Raw genomic sequence first — 19,337 nt, 5'->3', positions numbered from 1 at the left:
TAACTTTGTAGATCTTATTCAAATCAGAAATCTGTTACAAAAATAGGAGTAATTCTACAGCAGATTTCCGATTGATGACACGGGGAGCATCATATTGCCACAGCTCACAATAAGTTGTAGTAAGTTGTCACAGCTTTTAGAAAGTTTCTATAGCTTTCTGTAACTCCATAACCATCATATGGTTTCTAAAGATGCAGGACCAGGGGGCCAGGACGCTGCCCCTCCGTGTATGTAGTAAATACATTATTTTAAAGATAACTCTTTCTTCCTGTGGCCCAAATGGGTGGACTTTTCCAGTTAAAGCTTTGAGGGCAGACCGATCTCTCCAACACAAATGAAATGAAATCCACAATGGAACCAGTTTCAAGAGCAGATCACTATTCAAGAACTGCCATCTGCATGCTATGAACTCTTGCACTTTGCAGCGCTACGATGTCAATCAGTTTCAGGTAGGCGCTTTATCTAACTCCTAAAAGAAAAAGTTATGAAGTGCGAGAGAGCTTCTATAAAAGAAGCTTACACATCGAATGTAGACGCACTAAGGCCCATACCTATACTTTTTTTTAGTACCGCATTTGCGTCATTTTTTGACGCAAAAGCTGCGCAAACATGCAAAATACAATTGTATTTTGTAAATTTGCGGCGTTTTTGCGTCAAAATGCGGCCCTAAAAAAGTATAAATATGGGCCTAAGAGCGACCGCCACAGGCCACCATCACTGACCACGTCTAGTAATTCACAGAAGGGTGGGAGGGCTCGGTAGGTTTTTGAGAAAACCAGAATCAATTAAATGAAAGTACAATTACTGCACTGTATTTGGCCAAACGACGAAAAACAGCTGCCTTCGAGGCACTTTGATTTTTGTATCGAGGTCCTTTGACGTTTGTTGTGGTAAAACCCTGATTTAGCCAAACACAGGACTAGTGCCCTCTTGTGCATTTCAAGGTTATGCATTGACGTCTATTGTTAGTCGCATTACAAGCAGTGGATAGAGTGGAACTTACCAGCGCCCACTTGCATCAGGTGAAGGAGGGATCCATAGTAGCCCTGCTTAATGCATATATATAGGCTCCCAACACTGCCACATCTGTCCGGATTACTTCATGGGTTTTAATGCTGTCTCTCTCCTCTCATCCCCCCACGGGTATCCTCCCTTGGCCACATGGCACACAGCTGTCCTCTCTGAGGAGTCCGCCTCCTCTGTGCACTCTCAGCAGAAACAGCGTCAGCAAACTTTACACCCGAAGGTGTAAAAATACATTTTAAAACTACTTCTTGTTTATTCGAAAGTCCACAACCTACTTCTTATGGGAAGGGGCGCGAGTGGATAAATCATCCCAAAACAGGCATGCTAAAACAAAACAAATTCTGACGATGTGGTACCAACACATTTTCCACAGTATCATGAAAGTGGGTTTGAGATGGCAGTACTTTATTGACAAAAGTGCGTATACATGTTTCTGCTGATAGGCTGCTCTTCCTAAGATATAATACAAACAACAACAACAGCACAAAACAACACAATTCCACAACAAAGCAAAACAACCTAACATGACATCATAACAGCACCACAACAACACAATAACATTAATTGTGCACATATGAAACACTTAGGTGTGAAATATAGTTTGTGAATCAGGCCCTGTATTTATAAGAATGAATATGGTACCAACATTGGGGTCCAAATCCATTTGATTGCATGGTCTGTGATATGGTTTAGACTCACTGTGCTCCTGCAGAGATGTAAAGCTGGAGCAGCAACAAGCAAACACACATGTGGTATTAATAGAAGCTTGTTGTTCATTGGAATGCAAAATGATTTGGTTAATTTCAAGTGGGAATGCAGCAGTGTCCCTTGATCTATCCAGGAAGCTACATAATAAACAAGCATTTGCAATGGGTCTCGCGTTTACTCAAGTTAAAGCTATTAGCGTTGTAAAGTCCTAACCAGACTTTTCTTGCCACATAAACTGAAAAGTAAAACAGCTTAACATGAGAGAGCTGACTGCCACCATGAGCGCAAAGCAAACACACAAAAGGAAACAGACGTCTACTCGACTAGGGCGGAGGAGCGTCCTCCCTCCGCCAGCAGCAGGAGCTGCAAAATGAAAAATTAAAATAATATGTTTGTTAGACCCAACAGCCTTAGGGTTGTCACCCCTAACTTTTCTCCTGCCGCCCTCCACTTTTTGGACACTGTTTTTGCTGGTTTTAGGACTCTGCGCACTTTAGCACTGCTAACCAGTGCTAAAGTGCATATGCTCTTTCCCTTAAACATGATGACATTGGACCATGCCCAATTGGCTTACTTAATTTACTTATAAGTCCCTAGTAAAGTGCACTATATGTGCCCAGGGCCTGTAAATTAAATGCTACTAGTGGACCTGCAGCACTGCTTGTGCCACCCACATAAGTAGCCCCTTAACCATGTCTTAGGCCTGCCATTGCAAGGCCTTTGTGTGCAGTTTCAATGCCAATTCGACTTAGCATTTAAAAGTACTTGCCAAGCCTAAAACTCCCCTTTTTCTACCCATAAGTCACCCCTAAGGTACGCCCTAGGTAATCCATAGGGCAGGGTGCTGTGTAGACAAAAGGCAGGACATGTACCTGTGTAGTTTACATGTCCTGGTAGTGTAATACTCCTAAATTCATTTTGCACTGCTGTGAGGCTTGCTCCTTTCATAGGCTAACATTAGGGCTACCCTCGTATACTGTTTGAGTGGTAGCTGCTGATCTAAAAGGAGTAGGAAGGTCATATTTAGTATGGCCAGAATGGTAATACAAAATACTGCTGACTGGTGACGTTGGATTTAATATCACTATTTTAGAAATGTCACTTTTAGAAAGTGAGCATTTCTCTGCACTTAAATCCTTCTGTGCCTTACAATCCACGTCTGGCTAGGTTCAGCTGACAGCTCCCTTTTGCATTCACTCAGACAAACCCCAAACACAGGATGCTCAGCCACACTTGCATACATCTGCATTTTGAATGGGTCTTCCTGGGCTGGGAGGGCCTGACACTTACATGTCAAGGGACAGTAGCCTGCCCTTACACAAAGGACTGCCACACCCCCTACTGGGACCCTGGCAGACAGGGTTGAACTGAAAGGGGACCTTGTGCACTTCTAAGCCACTCTTTGAAGTCTCCGCCACTTCAAAGGCACATTTGGGTATTTAAGCATGGTCTCTGACCCTACCAACTCAGACGCTTCCTGGAGAAGAACCTGAACCAGAACCTGCAACCTGCCAAGAAGAACTGCCTGGCTGCTCAAAGGACTCACCTGACTGCTTTCTGAGAAGGACTGCTGCCTTACTGTTGCCCTGCTGCCTTGCTGCTCCTTGACTGTGCTGAAGAAGTGCTCTCCAAGGGCTTGGATCGAACTTGTCTCCTGTTACCTGAAGTCTCAGGACCAAAAAGACTTCATTCCTGCAAGAAGAACTCCCTGTGCAGCGGAAGTCGATGCACAGCCTGCAGAAAATGACGCACAGCCTGCATTGCAGTGAAAAATTCACCGCACGCTGAACCGGAATGACACAGCCTGACTTCACAAGGAGAAGATCAACGCAGCACCAGCGTAGCAACCGGAAATTAGATGCACGGCCCCTTGGATCGCGCAAAGCTGAGCCGGAACGATGCAGCCCGACTTCCTGAGAGGAATCGACACAGTGCCTGCCGTGCAGTAGAAATTTCCACGCAACGCCCACCGGATCGACGCAGCCCCTGTGACTTCATCCTTCCAGTGCCGGATTTCAACGCATCGTCCCCGGGGCGTCCAAAAACCCAGCAACCCAAAGAGTATCCAAGACCAAGCGCCGGAAATCGACGCAAAGCCTTCCCTGAGTAAAAAAATAAATGACGCATTGCTGTGTGCAGCCCAAGAAATTGACGCACACCTCCCTGACTTCCACGCATCTCCTCCTCTGCGGTTCCTTGTGGAGATTTTGAACACAAACCAGGTACTTTGTGCTTGCAAGAGACATTTGTTGCTTTTAAGAGACTAAAGACACTTTATATCATTTCTACAGTGATATTTCAACATATACTTATTGCATCGTAATCGTTTTGACCTACATCTTACCAGATAAATATTATACTTCTACTGTGTTATTGCATGATCTATTGCACAAATACTTTACACATTGTCTTTTAAGTTAAGGCTGACTGCTCAGTGCCAAGCTACCAGAGGGTGGGCACAGCACAATTTGGATTGTGTGTGACTTACCCTGACTAGAGTGAGGGTCCTTGCTTTGACAGGGGGTAACCTGACTTCCATCCAAAGACCCCATTTCTAACACTGTTTATAATAATTTTTATTTTTCAGGGGGCGGGCCATGGGCGATGACAGGGACGGAGGGGGAGTGGACAGCACTCCCCCAGTGCACAGATATGTTTGATTGGCCGTCTTGGACTGACAAACACACATGCACAATGGGCTCTGTCCAACTCAGCACTGTGTTGCCGGGTTGGAGAGAGCTAGCAGAGGCTCCCACTCTGCCTCAGAGCACCAAGCCAGGGCACTCCAGCCAATCCTAATGCTGCTCTCATGCAAGAGCAGCATCAGGATTGAACGTTGGGCAGGCAGTGAGCCTGTGCCTGCAGCAAGTGGAGTGGGAGCCAGAAGAGTGGCAAGGTGACGGCAGAGGAGAGTTTTAAAAAAACAATTCCTTTATGTTTATGTGCCACTGCCCGCAGCTTTGCCCCTACAGGAGCCGCCCCTAGCTGCAATATATTGTTAAAATCCATCATTTGACAAGCAGATCGCAAGAGAGTGGCTTAAGCGGCAGTGGAAAGAGAGAGAAGTGCAGATGGGTATGATTAATAAGTGAGAGGAACATAATATTTTGTAAAATTATTAAAGTTTTGTGGGTTTTCAAAACAGAGATGAGAGACAGTGTGTGTGCTTTGTCAGTGTATACATGCATAAATCCCAGGTGAAACCCGACAGACAACTCACCATAACCAACTGAAAGCACCTGTATCCAACAATTCATGAAAATATACATTTATTAATGGGGGTGTAGCACCCCAAATACCCTCCCTGAAGCTATGCCCCTGAGTGGGAGTGACGATAAGTAAGAAGGAGAATGTGAGTTAGAGTGAGTGAGGTACCCTGCAATTTAGAGCTGCAGAGAGACAGGGAGTGCAGAAGTAAACACAGCTGTCTTTTCCCACACAGCCTTCATGAAGCAGAAGCAGGTCTAGAACATGCAGGACACATTTTTAGTGTTCTACTGAAAAAAGGCAAAGAGTGAAACAAAGCAGCATCTACTAAAATATCAAAGGGGCTGGTCCACCTAAAACTGATAGCATGCCTGTGTACATGGACAAAGAACAGGGAAACACTCAATGCAAATCCTGAAATGCTGGACTTGTTCAGGGTACAAACTATCAGTTTATGAAAATGAAAGCATGTCTTTGCCTGGGCACAGAATGGTTTAACATATGAATGGATACAGGAAAATGAAGAACTGCCACTTGAGAATGCTGCAGTCATGTCTATGCCTGGGCCTGGGTGGGACTAATGGGCAGGGCAGGCCCATGCATTGTAAAGACCAATAGGACTACCATGGGACAGAGTGGAAGAGTCCTGGTCCTTAAAAATATGTACTGGTGGGCCCACTGGCAGCCCCTGGCGCAATGTAACCACTGGGTTAAGTATAGGGCACTGTATGGCCATAAAGATAGGGTGGTGGGTAGTTATAAAGTAAGGTTTCATTTTAAGGTGTAGGTTTGCATAGGGTCAGTACGCTTACTCTTGAATCTATTTTACTCAATGTAGTGGTAATCTCAAAAGTGGTAATCTCAACAGTGGTAATCCCTGCAGTGGTAATCTCAATGGTAGTAATCACAGTAGTGGTAATCACAATAGTGGTAATCTCAGTAGTGGCAATCCCTGCAATGGTAATCTCAGAGGTAGTAATCACAGTAGTGGTAATATCAGAAGTAGTAATCTCAGTGGTAGTAATCACATCAGTGGTAATCTCAGCAGTGGTAATCTCAGAGGTAGTAATCCCAGTAGTGGTAATCTCAGCAGTGGTAATCCCTGCAGTGATAATTTCAACTGTGGTAATCTCAGCAGAGGTAATCCGTGGGCTGGTAATCTCAGAGTTAGTAATCACAGAGGTGGTAACCTCAGTAGTGGTAACCCCTGCAGGGGTAATCTCAGAGGTAGTAATCACAGTAGTGGTAATATCAGCAGTGGTCATCTCAGAGTTAGTAATCACAGTAGTGGTAATCTCAGCAGTGGTAATCCCTGCAGTGGTACTCTGAGAGGTAGTAATCACAGTAGTGGTAATTCAGCAGTGGTAATCCCTGCAGTGGTAATCCCTGCAGTGGCAATCTCAGAGGTAGTAATCACAGTAGAGGTAATCTCAGCAGTAGTAATCCCTGCAGGGGCAATCTCAGGGGTAGTAATCACAGCAGTGGTAATCTCAGCAGTGGTAATCCCTGTAGTGGTACTCTTAGAGGTAGTAATCACAATAGTGGTAATTCAGCAGTGATGATCCCTGCAGTGGTAATCTCAGAGATAGTACTCACAGTAGTGGTAATCTCAGCAGTGGTAATTTTAAAGGTGGTAATCTCAGCAGAGGTAATCTTTTCACTGGTAATCTCAGAGGTAGTAATCAAAGTAGTGGTAACCGCAGGAGTGGTAATCCCTGCAGTGGTAATCTCAGGGGGCTAATTTCAATGTAGTAGATTCCATGTAGCGGGATATGGACTCTGTTGTATTTTAGGTGGTGATTTGCAACCCTTCGTGCTGGGTCCTCGGTCTGATATGTTCATTGCATTTGAGTGTGAATAATTCTCAAACATTTTCTGTTTATAACGCACTTCCCTGAAGAACATGTTTTAAACCACATCCTCCTCAGCGAGAAAAAGGACCTCTGAACTGAGCAGAGCACAGCGCCTTCCTAAGGGGCAGCATCCTCATCTAAAGGTAAACATCTTCATTCGTTTAGTTTTTACTCAGCAGACTAGGGCCTTATAAAACAATGGGACTCTTATAGAATCTATTTCACAAGCATTTGTAATACAATGGGTCTCCTGTTTACTCGAGTTAAAGCTACTTTTCTTGCCACATAAACTGAAGAGTAAAACAGTTTCAGAGAGCGAGCCGATACCCACTATGAGCGCAAAGCAAACACACAAAAGGAAACAGAAGTCCGCTTGCAGTGAAAGTTATCGGCAAAAGTGCAGTTATCCATGTAACCGCCAAACTGCAATTATCCATGTAACTGACAAAAGTGCAAATATCCATGTACAGGGTCGATGTCATGCAAAGCGCTCGACTTCTGCCCAGCTAGATCGTGCTGCCTACGAAATAAAGAGAAAAAATAGTGCAGAAACCATACGGAAAACATGGAGCCTCGTTTGTTTTCAGTAGCTGGCCGGTGTGCTCGAGACGGGCTAAACACCGGAAGAGGCATGACGTATGCATGCCTTCCACTAATGAAATCAAGATAATTTTAAAAGGCAAGCCCACAAACCAACCAAACGGATGGGCTTGACATGGGCGTGGTTAAAAGCCCACAGAGAGATTACACTAGGACGGAGTGCTTTGCGCTCGACCCTAAAAAGGAAAAATTAGGCCCGACAAAAGGTTTATTTTGCCAAGGTGAATTGGCACTTTAAAACTGTCCAGTTGCTTCAACGGCAGACCTGACACATGCGTGGCACAACAGGTGCTGCCAGCCCACTAGTCGCATTTAATTTACAGGCCCTTTTGCACATCCCTGCAGTGGTAATCTCAGAGGTAGTAATCCCAGTAGTTGTAATCTCAGCAGTGGTAATCCCTGCAGTGATCATTTCAATGGTGGTAATCTCAGCAGAGGTTATCCCTACCCAGTGTACCACTTTACTAGGGATCTATAGGTAAATTGAATGTGACACATGGTGTAAGCCAATTTGACCTTTTTTAAGGCATGAGCACAAGTATTTTAGCACTGGTTAGCAGTGATAAAGAGCACAGAGTCTAAACCAACAAAAAGAAATTCAGAGAGGGTTTGGGATTAGAGATTTTGTAAAAGTCACACTCCCTTTATTTTCCCCAAATTACAGCATGTAAATTGTGTTCTGCCTGATGCATGCCATCTCGTCGCTTTTCACTTTCTTATATTTTGTCTGGTGCATCCCAGTGTCACACACTCTCTCCCCACAGTACAGTCTAAAGGAAAACAGGATGGGTTTAAAAAAGAAAAAGAAACATTCATTTTTTAGGAGTGGGTCTTTGACCACTGCCTGCTCATAAACAATATATTTTAAAACATTCTCAAAGGGGAATGGATCTATAGGGCACCACTTCCCCTTTGTGGATGCGATACCACCCGTTTTAAATAGAATTTGAATTTGATTGTAAAAGAGAAATGTATATCATACTGATTCGGTATTTGGAAGAGACACCCTAAACCCTCCCCTTCTAAACACTGAATCAGTAACACAAATTGTGATTCAGTAATTTGTTACCAGATCACAATTTTTGATTTTGTATATTAAATAAAGCATTTTTGTGGTTGGAATTGGCCCGATTCTATGAATCAGCCATTTCAGACTGCAAAAACTTTGTAAATCTGGCCACGTACGTCATATTTGAAATTTGCTTAATTACAAATAATTTCACATACTTTTATTGAAATGTCATATAATTTTGTGAAAACAAATTATGCAAACGTAGCCTTGTGTGTTTCTCTGTGCTGCATTATGTGATATTGCATGTATTCTACTTCCCATCTGTATTATGTCTCTCACATGGTTAGGGAGAACCATATTACCTAGACTGTATCACTGTGCATTATTGCTTGTCTTAGAAGAATCTACATGCATTTATGCTTGCAGTGCAGATCATACGAAAAAATCAAACACAAACTTTTCTTTTTTATTTGCCAGCTCCATATAGCATCACACATCGTATCTTGGCTACTTTACAGTTCCAGATTTTAAGTGAGAGAGATTGTGAAAATGTGTTAGTAGTTAAAGTCCAACAAATGCGAGGTGTGAGCCTCTATCCGCTGTTCCTAAGCCGCTACCCCTTCTAGTTTTCACTTCTCGAAGGTGGCACTGACATCTGTGTTGTAATCTGCTTTACCCAGGCAACACAACCTGAAGGAATGTGTCATGCCTGCTCGGCACACAGACCGAGGCACCAATCAAAGCTACCAACTTTCACACTCGTCTCTAGAAGGTTGGAGCGCTGGTTCAAATAGAGCAAAACTCTTGATGGCAGAGTGGAGGGTTGGGAATAGCAGGGCAGGGCATTTGTCTTTTGTGGAAAGGAGCTATGATTCTTGTCAGTTTCAGTTCCTGGACTCAGGTTGTAAAGTCCTTCAGCAGCCATGGGAAAGTAAAGCCTTTGATGGCCCTGAGACTTCATAAACAGGGGAAAACCAACAAGCCCTTGGATTTAAGTAGGATTAAAAGGTTCTAGAATAGGTTCAGTCCTTCTCACTGCAAGAGGCAGAAGGCAACATGCCAACACAGCACAGCAAGTTACAAAGTTATGGTCCCTCCTGGCAGTGCAGCTACTTTTCTTTGCAGAGTTTCCTCAGGATCCAAAAGTAAACTGATTTGGGGGTGTCAGGGGTCCAGTACTTATATAAATTTGCCTTTGAAGTGGGGGAGACATCAAAGAGGCCTTTGAAGGTCACAAGTTCACTGCTTTTTCTGCCCTGGCTCCAGACACACTGCAGGGGTTTATGTAGCTGTCTGTGTGAGGAGAGGCACAGCCTATTCAGGTGTAAGTGGCAGTTCCTCCCTCCCATCTAGCCCAAGAAGACACATTAGCCTGGTGCCGGGCAATCAGGATGCAAATGTAACATCCCAGCTCCCTTTGTGTTTGACTGTCTAGAGGGAATGCACAAAGCCCAGCTGTCATCCATCCCAGATGTATATACAGAGACAGACAGAAACACAGAATGGTTAATGGTTAACTGTCTCTGAATCGGGAGCCAGTGCAGTTTTTTGAGATGGGATGTGATTTGGGCCCTTCTGGGGAGGTCGAGCATGAGCATTACTGCTGAGTTCTGTATTGTCAGGAATCTCTTCAGGAGACATGCTGTGATTCCTACATAGAGGAATCACAACCTGCTGGTGGTGAGGTCCTGTGTGATGGTCCTTTTGGTGTCTGCTGGGAGCAACCTGAAGATCTTGCAGAACATGTGAAGGGTGGGGAAGCAGGCAGATGAGACTGCGCTCACTTGTTTCTTCAGTGCTATAGCTTGCTATTGAGGATGATTCTGAGGTTTCAGGCATGGTCTGTTGGCGGGGGGAGGGGTTGCAAAGCTCTGTGGGACACCATGGCCCGTATTTATACTTTTTGACGCTAAACTGCGCTAACGGAGTTTAGCGTTAAAAAAATTAGCGCTGTCTAACGCCATTCTGAAGCGCCATGCGGGTGCCGTATTTATAGAATGGCGTTAGCCGACCGGCGCTGCCTGGTGTGCGTGAAAAAAAACCACGTACACCAGGCAGCGCCGGCGTAGGGGAAAATGGCGTATGGGCGTCTCAAAATGGGGCAAGTCAGGTTGAGGCAAAAAAATCGCCTCAACCCGATTTGCGCCATTTTTTTACGACGCCCATCCCCCATAGAAATGACTCCTGTCTTAGCAAAGACAGGAGTCATGCCCCCTTGCCCAATGGCCATGCCCAGGGGACTTTTGTCCCCTGGGCATGGTCATTGGGCATAGTGGCATGTAGGGGGGCACAAATCAGGCCCCCCTATGCCACAAAATGTTTTTAAAAAAATACTTACCGGAACTTACCTTAATGTCCCTGGGGTGGGTCCCTCCATCCTTGGGTGTCCTCCTGGGGTGGGCAATGGTGGCAGGGAGTGTCCCTGGGGGCATGGGAGGGCACCTCTGGGCTCATTCTGAGCCCACAGGTCCCTTAACGCCTGCCCTGACCCAGGCGTTAAATTCAGGTGCAAATGCGGGGTTTTTTGCCCCGCCAACTCCCGGGCGTCATTTCTGCCCGGGAGTATAAATACCACGCACATGCCTGGGAGTCATTTTTTTAGACGGGAACGCCTACCTTGCATATCATTAACGCAAGGAAGGTGTTCACGCAAAAAAATGACGCTAACTCCATGAACTTTGGCGCTAGACGCGTCTAACGCCAAAGTATAAATATGGAGTTAGTTTTGCGTCGAATTTGCGTCGAAAAAAACGACGCAAATTCGGCGCAAACGGAGTATAAATATGCCCCCATGTGTCAGTCCATGGTGAGGCGTTATTCCCAAAGATGAGGACTTCTGTTTTTTTGGTGTTGGGTTTGAGACAGTTGATCTTCATCCAGTCAGCTAAGTTCATCATGCATCCACGGAAGTGAGCTTTTATGGTGGAGGGATCTTCGGACAGTGAGAGGATGAGCTGTGTGTCATCGGCGTAAGAGATATTGTTGAGTCGGTTTATTCTGATGGTGATGGCCAGAGGGTTCATGTAGGTGTTGAAGAGTGTCAGGCTGAAAGACGATCCTTGGGGTCTCCACAGATGATCATCGTGACCTCTATGGTGAAAGATGGGAAACTGATTTTTTGGATTCCGCTGGTGAGGTACGAGGGGATCCATTTGATGTTGTTTCCTTGAATCCCGATGTGGTTGAGTCTGTTGATCAGGATGTGGTGGAAGACAGTGTCAAACACAGCAGACAGCTCCAGCAGCATGAAGGCTGCTGTTTCCCCACACCCCATGAGGGCTCACTGAAGGGATTACTTACATGTAATCAAGAAGGAAGGTTTGGGCCTGGCAAGTGGATGCACTTTCTAGGTTAAAATGGAAGCTAAAAACTGCCCACACAGGGTCTGCAGTGGCAAGTCTGAGGCATGTTTAGAGGGCTACTGTAGTGGGTGGCACAATCAGAGCTGAAGGCTCACTTGAAGTATTCAATTCACAGGCACTGGACACAGATAGTGCACTTTACCAGGAACTTATAAGTAAATTAAATATGTCAACTGTGGATAAGCCAATATTACAAAGTTTAGGGGACATTACCATTGGTAAAGTGCCCAGAATCCTAAACGCCATTAAAACTGAGGTCAGAAAAAGTAAGTGGAGGAAAAAGGCAAAACGTGTGGGGATGGCTCTGTAGAAAGGGCCAGCTCCAACACAACCCACCTCCAGCCTAAAGCCAGGGTAGACTAAACAATACTTGGATGGGATTACCTGCTTAGGGTGATAGAACATGGGCAATGGTCCACCACTGCAGGGGCATTTGTCAGTTCTACACCTTTCTGAATCCAGTTGGATCCCTCTGTCTTTACTCTCCTGAGCCACCGAATTGGCCGACGGGGAACACTTCTTTTCATCTGTGGACCCCATCTGTGCAGAACCTAACTTGACCTTGCTCACAGATGCATACCAGTAGGCAAACAGTATCACCATGGCTAATGAAATGATGTGGCCTATTCCACCTCTTGCGTCTGACTTCTGTCCCCAACCAAGGGTAAACTCTGTACACAAGGACAACAACCAACAGAGGCCACTGACAGCTGTCAGTATCAACAGCCAGGTCCCAGGCCACCCAGGAGTCTCTGACCTTTATGGTTTCTCAAAGTGGGGGGCAATATCCTCAGATGCCTTGCACACTTTTCCCACTCTACCTCACTCCAATTCAGGAGTGGTATCCTAAGACTGGTCACCCAGCCTAGGGTCTGTCCCCTGTGGCTGAACATGAGATCGGGGTGGGTTCTCCCTCACCCTGCTTGCCCCACTGGGGTTCTATACCCTCTGCTTGGGAGCAATACCACTAGAAAACTGAATTGTTAGGGCACCTATGGCGGCCTCCCCTCCCAGTTCCCCTGACACCGGGGCAACTCATTCCCCAGAAGGCAGTCAATGGGCATCTAGGGACTAACTGTGATCCTCATTTGTGTCACCTCCCACCTCACTCTAGGGATACCAGAGCCAAAGGATAGAAGAAGTGTTGCCTATTGGCTGGTGTCATCCTACACAACTAATCGGTTTACTGCTCTGAGGAAACAAGCCTTTCTACCATCATGGTACGGCTATCCCCTATGTCCCCTAGAGCAGTGGCTGGGACCCCATTTGCTGTCACTTGGCTGAAGTGATGACTCCCACTCTCAGACATTACCAGCTCACCATCTGAGTCTTCCTCTCACTAAGGGAGATCACGGCATGATCTATGACCTGACCCTGGGGACTACTTATCCCTAAATCCACATTGGCCACCCCTGTAGAGTTCCCACCAATGGGTGGTTTCTTTGAACAGACAGAGTCCCCCTGCTTGTGTCCTAGGTGAGAACAATCAAAGCCGCTGGGTTCCAAATGGGGTGCCTTGGGCCACCTCCCACCATAACTTCCCTCCTTCTTCTCAGAACGTACATGGGAACCCTATATTTCCCCTTTAGCCTGAGACTTGTATGGGCCTCCCTTGACCTGTTGGGATGAACTTGAACCACCCTTCATTGGGTCACTCCCAGGTACCTTTTTGTGGACCCTAGGGCTGACTCAGTAGTCCGTCACTTTAGCAAGCCCCCTGGGGCCAGTGAGATTACTGTCAACAAGGCGTTGACACTGATCTGGAAAACAAAGACTAAACAGGTGATGGGTTGCAAAAAGCTGTACAACCCCTGGAAATCTTTTACCTCACTGTACTTCATCCAACCATCCAGTGCCTTCCAAAAAGAATCAACACAATCTACCCAGATCTGTTGGGGAATCTTCTGACTATCCCTGAATTTCCAAACTTCCTGATTAGGTCCTCCTTCATGGGGGAGGGGGTACCTCAGCTTGCCACTCTCTTCTAGGGCCAGTAAAGTGTCCCTCATCTGCTAGGGATATCCTCCACACACGTGCTCTCCAATCTGCCTCAGGGACCGTGTGCATTTGAAGGGCAATTTTGTGGGCCCCAAACCATCTATCAATGTGGTCTCCCACTACAAAATCAGACACTAAACTCTTGGGTATGTAGACCCTCCAGTCAGAGTGCACAGAAGTATTGCTCCTACTGTCACGGCTGGACTTCACCTCTCTGACCTTGATGTCCACCTCTCTCATGCTCCGTTCCTGAGTCAACATCATCTGTTTCTCCTTAATAGTCAACTAGTTTGGGTCTCCACCATCTCCATAGAAAGCCTCTTCTCCTCTAAAGCCTGTTCTTCACTTTCAAGGCTTTCTCCCTCTCCAATTTGAGTTTACCCAGCTCCAATTTAAACTTTCACTCAACTCTGCTGTCCCCCAGCTTCTCTGTGGACAGGCCTTTTGACGACACACTGCTTCCTGCTGTGAAAGGGACCCCTCTTCCTGAAATGAAGTTGCCTGCTTCCTCCACAGATATCAGTCCAAGGCCTCATCTTAGACTCTGATCTAAATCATCCTCCTCATCCAGCTGATCCTCAGCCTCACCCTCCTCTGTGGTCTCCTTTAAAGCAGCATGGGCTTCTGAATGGGGTCTCAGTGCCTTTTGTAACTCCACTTTCTAGGTGGAGCTCGTCACAGGGAACCCAAAATCCTTGCAGACATTCTTGAGCCACAGTGTAACCCTCAAATTTGGCCAGATAAAACTCCATTCTTTCAGGTGCAGGTGCAGATGCAGACCCTTCAACCAGAGACATGATTTAGAGGGAAAAGAAAAATGCCAATAAGGGAGAATTAAAAAATCAAAAATGGCAATTGCAGAGAGTAGGAAAAAGTATGCCAATGGGGATCAGAGATAAATGATTCAAATTTTCTAGTTGTGGATAGTAGTGTACACCAAATTACTGTAATAAACTGCACAAATACAAGTTCTATCCCACCACTGCCACCAATGTTAGAAACTGGGTTCCTGGTTGGTAGAGGTATGTAACCACACACTTAAATTGACCTGTGCTCACCCTCTGGTAGGTTAGCAGTCAGGCTTAACCTAAGAGGAAGTGTATAAAGTATTTGTGCACACTCAAAATATAGTAACACAGTAAAAACACTACCAAAAAGCTCAACACTTGGATTATGAAAATAGTAATCTGTATACAATCAGTGTTTCTCAAGATATTCCACTTTTAATGTAACCAAATACATGTAAAATTTTAGTCAGTCCTTTTGTTCTCCAGGTTAAGGGAGATCCCGTTGAACTGGTGAGGGAATTGCCCATTGTGAATTAGAGGAGGTCAGTGGGTAGTTCTTCGCCATGAGGGCACAAAACCAATGCCCAAAAGGCACTGAACAAGAGTTTTGTGTTGGTCCCCAGGACCAGGGAAACTCAGAAAAGCTCAACTGCCCGTGAGCACGCAGGTTGGTGAGCAATACCTTTTGGCCAAAGTAGTTGGTTGACGGGCGGGCCATGCTGGGCTGTCCTTACATACTCAGGGCATGCTCAGGGGTCTGCTGCCCAGAAAAAGGATCCCTGAGGTGGGGATCTCTCTCCTGACCAGATCTCTCAGCTCGGCAGAAGAAGTGTGCTGGTTTACAATTCTCAAAGGTGGCACTGATGTCTTTGTTTAATCCACATTGCCAAGGCAGCTCATCTGGCAGGAATGCAACTCGCTCACTTATCACACAGCCCAAAGCACCGCTCTCAGCTACCAACACCACTCCAAAGCGCTGATGTGTGAGGCACGGAGCACTGGTCTCTTGTATATTGGAGCGCTTGTTCAGACAGAACAAAGTGCTTGTTGATGGCAGAGAGGAGCATTAGGGCTACCAGGGTGGGGAGCTTGTCTCAGGTGAAAAAGTGCAATAATTATTGTCCGTTTCAGCTTCAAGTTACTCAGGTTTTAACAGCAGGCAGCAGGCCCAACACATCAGAGCAGTGCAGCTCCTCGTCTTGGCAGAGTCTCCTCAGGATTCAAATGTGAAATAAATTGGGAGTGTCAGGGGTCCAGTACTCATACCCAAATGTGCATTTGAAGTGGAGGAGACATAAAAGAGGCAGTTGAATGTTACAAAGTCCCTGACTTTCCTGTCCTGGCTCCAAATACACTACAGGGGGTATGTAACTCTTGGTGTAAGGAGAGGCACAGCCCTATTGAGGTGTGTCTGCTCTTCCCTCCCATCTAGCCTAGAACGGCCCATCAGCCTGGTCACCCCTCAGCTCCTTTTGTGAGTGAATGTCTTGATGGAATGCCCAAAGCCCTGCTGTCATCCACCTCAGATGTGCATTCAGAGACAGACAGAGACCCAGTATGGTTAAAGCAAGAAAATGCCAACTTTCTAAAAGTGGCATTTTCAGACTTACAATTTACAATACAACTTTGCCATAAGTTGTGAGTTTAGATTGCAAGTCCAGAGACACCAAACTCCATATTTCCTTCTTTTCTCAATTGAAAATTACAATTACAAGTTGTTTAAGGGAATCCCAATGTTAACCTATGGGAGAGATAAGACATGTTAAAATTAAAAGTACAGACCCAACTCTTTAAATACATTGCACACTGCCCTTGGGGTTAACTAGGGCCTACCTTAGGGGTGACTTACATACAATAAAAAGGAGCGTTTGGGCTTGGTAAATGGGTGCACTTGCCATGTCAAAACGCCAGTTTAAAACTGTCCAAACAGGCTCTGCAATGGCAGGCTTGAGGAGTATTTACAGTGCTACTGTAGTGGGTGGCACAATCAGGGCTGGAGGCCCACTAGTAGCATTAGGTTTAAAGGCCCTGGGCACTTTACTAGCGATGTACAAGTAAATAAATATGCCACTTGTGGATATGCCCATATAACCAAGTTTAGAGTAGCGATCACCTGCACTTTAGCACTGCTCAGCAGTGGTAAGGTTCCCAGGATCCTAAAGGCCAACACAAATGAGGTCAGAAAAAGTGGAGGGAAAAGCCAAAAAAGGTGGGGATGGCCCTGTAGAAAGGGCCAGGCCCAACACTGTCATGTTCTGGTTTGTGCCATTTGCTATGAAGCATGACTTTGCTGAAGGTTTGTGTGGGTGTAAGTGAGGTTGTGGTTGTTGTACTGCTTGCACATGAGTCCGAGTTTCTGTATGTATTTTTCATCTGGGTATGCTTCTGTATAAGTGTGTCTATGTGTCTGTCTGTGTGTGTGTGTCACTGGATGTATGTATGCGTGAGTGCATCTGTGTGTATGAGTGTGTCAGTTTCTGCATGCGTGTGGTGCACATTTGTGTGTATGTGTGTGTGTGTGTTTGTGTGTGTGTGTGTGTGTGTGTTTGCATGTGCCTACATACCTCCACTCTGCCTGACTTGATCGAGCGAATGTAGGCATTGAAGTCTTTCATTAACATATTCTTGCTTAGAGTTTCTGTCATTTGTGGTCTGAGCAAGTGGGAAAGTGAGGATGCAAGTTTAGTTTTAGTGGTTTTGATTGAGAGAGATGGCAATACTCACACTTGACATCTGTGAGATGAACTGGTATGTGGGGGCAGAGTCAGGAGGTCAAGTTGGTAGAGAGGACAAGATTTATCAAAGGTTTTGAGCCTTCTTGTGCCACCCAAGAGGACGTAGGGTGATCCAAACCCTTGAATGAGATTTGCCAGGCCATACAAGGCCACCTCATGTGGCCCTGTGTGGCTTAGTAAATCTGGAGTTAATCGAGGTAGCCCTAGTTGCTGCCTAGGGTTACTTTGCCCCGGGACCATTCCATGGGTGGAGCATGAGTGTTCCCATGCATCTACCTATGAATATTGGAGCATTCCCAGATTTATCATAAATTGTGACCTGGGAATGCGTCAAAATGCGACACCTTCTTGGGGAGGCGTAGCGAGGAGAAATATGTTTATTTCTCCTCGTGTTTTTTTCTCTTTATTCTTGTGCTGCATTCTGCAGCACACATGGAAAAAGGAAAAAGCTTCAGAAGATTATTTTTGTGCAGAAAGGTGTCACAAGAGCAAGGGTGCTTGTGCTGGCACTAGGTAGCACATAGTGTCCAGCCCAAGGAGAGGACAGGAATGTGCCATGTGATGTTAAATATGACACATTCTTGTCCTCTCCCTGTCACACAGCACAGCAGAAGATGTCTTGCTGAACTGCTTTGTGTGGCATTTTCACAAATCTGACCTTCAGTGTTTGGAAAAAGTCGGAGGTTCACATTGGTCGCTTGTCCTTGACCTAAGGTTGGACTCGTGCTCCAACTTATATTAAGGGATATTTCCGTTTCCTTTTTCAAAATGTATACATGGAATTCACCCATTCAAGCATTTATCCATTTACCCATGCTAATTGACATGTTTTGGTTATATACAACAGCTATTCGCGTACATTTATAGTCAGCTCATGTTAATGGTGTATGGTTCTGGAATTGTCATGTTGCAGCACCTGCCTTACTCTGGGGTTTCATTAACTTCACTAGGTTATTGACATGATATTTCAATGCAGTGCATTTCACTTGCAGTACGGTGGATACAGACTAGTGATTGCTTTGATTTTGTGTAACACATTGCTAACTCTCCAGGAATACCCTGTTGTCTCTCGCATTTTGTAAGTGCTTGCGGCCTGGGTAACCTGTGTCCAGCGTCTGCTTTCAGCTTGTGCGTCCTATTTCTAGCTTGCAAAACATGCTTCCACCCTGTGCAGCTCACTTCCAGCTTGCATAGCACACTCTTACATTGGGAAGAGCAAGACAGATAGCACAGTCTACTTTTAGGTTTGGCTACTGCCACCTTTATCTGTCTGGTTGACTTCTTAGCATCACATTTTTTAAATGTACTGTAAGACGTGCAGAGATAAAGTGGATAGGTTATGGCCAGCCCTCTTCTGCTATTAGATTTCGGTGTCTTTCATGGTTCGTCGTTGCTTGTATGGGCTATCCATCTAAGCAGCAGACTTGACTAAGGCAACGCACTCTACACAGGCATCCCAACCAAAGACATCAAACGCCTCCAACGTATCCAAAATGCCTCCGCCCGACTGATCCTCAACATACCCCGCCGAAGTCACATCTCCCCTCACCTAAAAGAACTCCACTGGCTCCCGGTAGACAAGAGGATCACCTTCAAACTCCTGACCCACGCTCACAAGGCACTTCACAACACCGGACCCTCCTACCTCAACACCAGACTCAACTTCTACACTCCAACACGTCAACTCCGATCCGCCAACCTCGCCCTCGCCATCGTATCCCGAATCCAGCGCAAGACATCCGGCGGCAGATCCTTCCCCTTCCTCGCCGCCAAGACCTGGAACTCTCTCCCCACATCTCTTCGCCAGACCCAGGACCTCCTCGCATTCAGAAGGCTCCTCAAGACCTGGCTCTTCGACCGCTAAACCAGCAGCGCTCCACCCCCCCCTCAGCGCCTCGAAACCCTGACGGGTACATAGCGCTTTATAAATACTATGATTGATTGATTGATTGATTGATTGATTATCCATCTGGCTATCAAAGCCAGGGCATTTTGTGGACGGTTGCAGTGGGAATGGGGTTCACGAAGTCCCTACCAGACCAGTGCTA

This window comes from Pleurodeles waltl, chromosome 8 (genome assembly GCF_031143425.1).
Source record: "Pleurodeles waltl isolate 20211129_DDA chromosome 8, aPleWal1.hap1.20221129, whole genome shotgun sequence".
In the NCBI taxonomy this organism is placed as follows: Eukaryota; Metazoa; Chordata; class Amphibia; order Caudata; family Salamandridae; genus Pleurodeles; species Pleurodeles waltl.
Note: the sequence above shows the minus strand (reverse complement) of the source record.